A 6,351-nucleotide genomic window follows, 5' to 3' on the forward strand; every position below is an offset into this window, starting at 1 on the left:
CAGATACAGGTCGCAACCCACCTCGGTGAGTTGTTCTGATGGTGACAGAGCGGAGGATCCTGGATACATTTCGGATGTCTTTTGTTTATTTTGTTTATATCTCTCACTTTTGTATTTTACTTTTTCCTAGAGGCTTACTTTGAGAGAAAAGGAAGAGTTTTGAATTCTGCAGGACAATGAGTCCAAATGCACCTTAATTCACTCAAAAATAAATCGAAATTATATAATAATTGCGACATAATTAACTCAGAAATGAACCAAAATTACATAACAATTGCGACACAATTAACTCAGAAATGAACCAAAATTACATAATGATTACAACACATAAACTCAGTTCGAAAATAAGCCCACAAACAAGATTGAATCGTGAACAGAAATACATCAAAAATTAATTTTGGATCAGACAACATTATCAACATGGCAAAAATTTAACAATAACAATAACAATAACGACGATAACAGTAACGATAACGACAATATGTATAAGAAGAAGACGACAATGACGATAACGATGACGATGATGATGATGATGATGATGATGATGATGATGATGATGATGATGATAATGATGATAGAGGAGAAGGATGAAAAGGAAGGAGGAGAAGAAATTCTAATGAAAAAAGAAAAAGAAAAAGGAGGAGATGGTGGTGTTGGTGACAACGGTAATGAAAAAAAAAAGAAGACGTAGCATTAGGTGTGAAGAAGAAAAAGAAGAAGAAGAAGAAGAAGAAGATGATGAAGAAGAAGAAGATGAAGAAGAACGCATGCGTGAATTTGAAACAAGAAGAAAAAGCAGCAGCGCGAGAGAAGAAGAAAGAGAAAAAAAGAAGCGCATGATCTAAATTAGTTGGATGAACTTGGATGTTAAAATTGCTTAAATGTGGAGAATAATTGATGAGCGGATAATTTATACGCTTTTTGGCATTGTTTTTAGTATGTTTTTAGTAGGATCTAGTTACTTTTAGGGATGTTTTCATTAGTTTTTATGTTAAATTCACATTTCTGGACTTTACTATGAGTTTTTGTGTTTTTCTGTGATTTCAGGTATTTTCTGGCTGAAATTGAGGGACTTGAGCAGAAATCAGATTCAGAGGTTGAAAAAGGACTGCAAATGCTGTTGGATTCTGACCTCCCTGCACTTAAAGTGGATTTTCTGGAGCTACAGAACTCGAAATGGCGCGCTTCCAATTGCGTTGGAAAGTAGACATCTAGGGCTTTCCAGAAATATATAATAGTCTATACTTTGGCCAAGAATAGATGACGTAAACTGGCGTTCAACGCCAGCTTTCTACCTAAATCTGGCGTCCAGCGCCAGAAAAGGAGCCAAAACCAGAGTTGAACGCCCAAACTGGCACAAAAGCTGGCGTTCAACTCCAAGAAAGACCTCTACACGTAAAACACTCAAGCTCAGCCCAAGCACACACCAAGTGGGCCCCGGAAGTGGATTTATGCATCAATTACTTACTTTTGTAAACCCTAGTAGCTAGTTTATTATAAATAGGACCTTTTACTATTGTATTAGACATATTTGGTCTCAGTTTTAATCCATTGTTCATCTTAGGAGACTATTGATCACGTTTTAGGGGGCTGGCCATCTCGGCCATGCCTGGACCTTTCACTTATGTATTTTCAACGGTAGAGTTTCTACACTCCATAGATTAAGGTGTGGAGCTCTGCTGTTCCTCAAAGATTAATGCAAAGTACTACTGTTTTCTATTCAATTCATCTTATTTCGCTTCTAAGATATTCATTCGCACTTCAATCTGAATGTGATGAACGTGACAATCATCATCATTCCCTATGAACGCGTGCCTGACAACCACTTCCGTTCTACCTTCGACTGAATGAGTATCTCTTAGATCTCTTAATCAGAATCTTCGTAGTGTAAGCTAGAATGATGGCGGCATTCAAGAGAATCTGGAAAGTCTAAACCTTGTCTGTGGTATTCCGAGTAGGATTCAATGAATGAATGACTGTGACGAGCTTCAAACTCGCGATTGCTGGGCGTAGTGACAGACGCAAAAGGATAGTAAATCCTATTCCAGCATGATCGAGAACCGACAGATGAATAGCCGTGCCGTGACAGGGTGCGTTGATCATTTTCACTGAGAGGATAAGATGAAACCATTGACAAGGGTGATGCCTCCAGACGATTAGCCATGCCGTGACAGGGCATTGGATCATTTTCCTGAGAGATGACCGAAAGTAGCCATTGATAGTGGTGATGTATCACATAATGCCAGCCATGGAAAGGAGTAAGACTGATTGGATGAAGATAGCAGGAAAGCAAAGGTTCAGAGGAACGAAAGCATCTCTATTCACTTATCTGAAATTCTCACCAATGATTTACATAAGTATTTCTATCCCTATCTTATTAATTATTATTCGAAAACACCATTATCACTTTATATCTGCCTGACTGAGATTTACAAGGTGACCATAGCTTGCTTCATACCAACAATCTCCGTGGGATTCGACCCTTACTCACGTAAGGTATTACTTGGACGACCCAGTGCACTTGCTGGTTAGTTGTGCGAAGTTGTGAACCATGGTATTGGCATCATGTTTTTGGCGCCATTACCAGGGAAAGAAAGAGCGATGAATTTTACATAATCAAAGTGTAATCACAATTTCCGCGCACCAAGTTTTTGGCGCCGTTGTGTTCGAGTTTGGACAACTGACGGTTCATCTTATTGCTCAGATTGGGTAACTTTCTTTTCTTTTTCTTTTCAAAAATTTTTCAAAAATATTTCAAAATTTTCTCACCTGTTTTCGAAAAAAAAATTTTTTTTAATAAAAATGTTTTCAAAAATATAATTTTTCTTCAGAATTTTTAAGAATGAATTCTAGTGTTTCACGAAGCATGGCTGGCTGTAAAGCCATGTCTAATACGACTGTAGGGCATGTTAGATGTGTCATGTCTGAGTTACATACTAAAGCTTGGCTGGCTATTAAGCCATGCCTGACCCTTTGATTGGAGCTTTAGAGCATAAGATTCCTGGAATTCATATTAAAAATTTTGAATCCTTATTTTTCTCTTTTCTAAATAATTTTCGAAAAATATAAAATAAAAATCCAAAAAAATTAGAAAATCATAAAAATAAAAAATATTTTGTGTTTCTTGTTTGAGTCTTGAGTCATGTTACAAGTTTGGTGTCAATTGCATGTGCATCTTGCATTTTTCGAAAATTTCATGCATTCATAGTGTTCTTCATGATCTTCAAGTTGTTCTTGGTAAGTCTTCTTGTTTGATCTTTGCATTTGCATGTTTTGTGTCTTTTTTTTGTTTTTCATATGCATTCTTGAATTCTTAGTGTCTAAGCATTAAAGAATTCTAAGTTTGGTGTCTTGCATGTTTTCCTTGCATTAAAAATTTTTCAAAAATATGTTCTTGGTGTTCATCTTGACATTCATAGTGTTCTTGGTGTTCATCTTGACATTCATAGCATTCTTGCATGCATTCATTGTTTTGATCCATAACTCTCATGCATTGCATCATTTTTCTTGTTTTTCTCTCTCATCATAAAAATTCAAAAATCAAAAAAATATCTTTCCCTTTTTCTCTCTTAAAATTTCGAAAATTAGATTTGACTTTTTCAAAAAATTTTAAAATCAAGTTGTTTCTTATGAGTCAAATCAAATTTTCAATTTGAAAATCTTATCTTTTTCAAAATCTTTTTCAAAAATCAAATCTTTTTCAAATTTCTTAGTTATTTTCGAAAATTTCAAAAATCTTTTTCAAAAATCTTTTTCTTATTTTTTCACATAATTTTCGAAAATAACATTATCAATTAATGTTTTGATTCAAAAATTTCAAGTTTGTTACTTGCTTGTTAAGAAAGATTCAAACTTTAAGTTCTAGAATCATATCTTGTGATTTCTTGTGAATCAAGTCATTAATTATGATTTTAAAAATTAAATTTTTTTTAAAACTAATTTCAATCATATGTTTTCAAAAATATCTTCTTATCTTATCTTCTTCAAAATTTGATTTTAAAATATCTTTCCTAACTTTTTATCTTCTTATCTTTTCAAAATTGATTTTCAAATTTGTTTCAACTAACTAACTAACTTCTTGTTTGTTTCTTATCTTTTTCAAAACTACCTAACTAACTCTCTCTCTCTAATTTTCGAAAATATCTTCTCTCTTTTTCAAAAACTATTTTCGAAAATCACTAACCATTTTTCAAAAACAATTTTCGAAAATTCCCTCTCTCTCTTTTCTTCTACTTTTCTTTCACTCACATAAAGGGAACCTCTATACTTGGGTAAAAAGGATCCTTATTATTATTATTAGGTTTAATTACTCTGTTGGTCCCTATAGTTTCACCAAATTTTTAATTAGGTCCCTATACGTTTTTTCTTTTCAATTGGATCCCTACACTACTATAATTTTGTAATTAAGTCCTTCCTAGTGTAAAAAATATTAGAGTTAACTGAATATTTATTTGCAAATTGAAGGTATTTATAATTAAAAACTTAATTAAATCTTTGACCGCATGTATTCTGGTAAAAATATTATGTTAATTTTAACATTTTTAACATGAAAAGGACGTAATTACAAAATTAAAAGCAGTGTAGGGACCCAATTGAATGGAAAAAAAGTATAGGGACCTAATTAAAAATTTGGTGAAACTATAGGGACCAACAGAATAATTAAACCTTATTATTATTATTCTGTGCCCTCTTCTTTGTCATATGAGCAGGAGCAAGGACAAGAATATTCTTGTTGAAGCAGATCCAGAACCTGAAAGGACTCTGAAGAGAAAACTAAGAGAACTAAATTACAACAATCCAGAGATAACCTTTCAAAAATTTTCGAACGGGAAGAGGAGATGGCAGCCGAAAATAATAATAATGCAAGGAGGATGCTTGGTGACTTTACTGCACCTAATTCCAATTTACATGGAAGAAGCATCTCCATTCCTACCATTGGATCAAACAACTTTGAGCTGAAACCTCAATTAGTTTCTCTGATGCAGCAAAACTGCAAGTTTCATGGACTTCCATCTGAAGATCCTTTTCAGTTCTTAACTGAATTCTTGCAGATCTGTGATACTGTTAAGACTAATGGAGTAGATCCTGAAGTCTACAGGCTCATGCTTTTCCCTTTTGCTGTAAGAGACAGAGCTAGACTGTGGTTGGATTCTCAACCCAAGGATAGCCTGAACTCTTGGGATAAGCTGGTCAAGGCTTTCTTAGCCAAGTTCTTTCCTCCTCAAAAGCTGAGCAAGCTTAGAGTGGATGTTCAAACCTTCAGACAGAAAGAAGGTGAATCCCTCTATGAAGCTTGGGAGAGATACAAAGGACTGACTAAAAAGTGTCCGTCTGACATGCTTTCAGAATGGACCATCCTGGATATATTCTATGATGGTCTGTCTGAGTTATCTAAGATGTCATTGGATACCTCTGCAGATGGATCCATTCACCTGAAGAAAACGCCTGCAGAAGCTCAAAAACTCATTGACATGGTTGCAAATAACCAGTTCATGTACACTTCTGAAAGGAATCCTGTGAATAATGGGACGCCTATGAAGAAGGGAGTTCTTGAGGTTGATACTCTGAATGCCATATTGACTCAGAACAAAATATTGACTTAGCAAGTCAATATGATTTCTCAGAGTCTGAATGGAATACAAGCTGCATCCAACAGTACTCAAGAGGCATCTTCTGAAGAAGAAGCTTATGATCCTGAGAACCCTGCAATAGCAGAGGTGAATTACTTAGGTGAACCTTATGGAAACACCTATAACTCATCATGGAGAAATCATCCAAATTTCTCATGGAAGGATCAAAAGCCTCAACAAGGCTTTAATAATGGTGGAAGAAACAGGTTTAACAATAATAAACCTTTTCCATCACCCACTCAGCAACAGACAGAGAACTCTGAAAAAAATACTTCTAATTTAGCAAACTTAGTCTCTGATCTATCTAAGGCCACTGTAAGTTTCATGAATGAAACAAGGTCTTCCATTAGAAATCTGGAAGCACAAGTGGGCCAGCTGAGTAAAAGGATCACTGAAATCCCCCCTAGTACTCTCCCAAGCAATACAGAAGAGAATCCAAAAGGAGAGTGCAAGGCCATTGACATAAGCACCATGGCCGAACCTGTAAGGGAAGGAGAGGACGTGAATCCCAAGGAGAAAGACCTCCTGGGACGTCCAGTGATCAATAAGGAGCTTCCCTCTGAGGAACCAAAGGAATCTGAGACTCATCTAGAGACCATAGAGATTCCATTGAACCTCCTTATGCCATTCATGAGCTCTGATGAGTATTCCTCTTCTGAAGAGAATGAGGATGTTACTGAAGAGCAAACAGCCAAGTTTCTTGGTGCAATCATGAAGCTGA

General features: G+C 35.4%; 1 non-coding gene across 1 annotated transcript; it reads right to left on the bottom strand.

The window, feature by feature from the left end:
- Positions 1-5,234: 5,234 nt before the first annotated feature.
- LOC112738606 (small nucleolar RNA R71) lies at positions 5,235-5,342 on the bottom strand. The gene has a single exon (XR_003169557.1). It is a non-coding gene; the product is annotated as a small nucleolar RNA R71 (small nucleolar RNA).
- Between the last annotated feature and the right edge of the window lie 1,009 nt (positions 5,343-6,351).

This window comes from Arachis hypogaea, chromosome 13 (genome assembly GCF_003086295.3).
Source record: "Arachis hypogaea cultivar Tifrunner chromosome 13, arahy.Tifrunner.gnm2.J5K5, whole genome shotgun sequence".
NCBI lineage: Eukaryota > Viridiplantae > Streptophyta > Magnoliopsida > Fabales > Fabaceae > Arachis > Arachis hypogaea.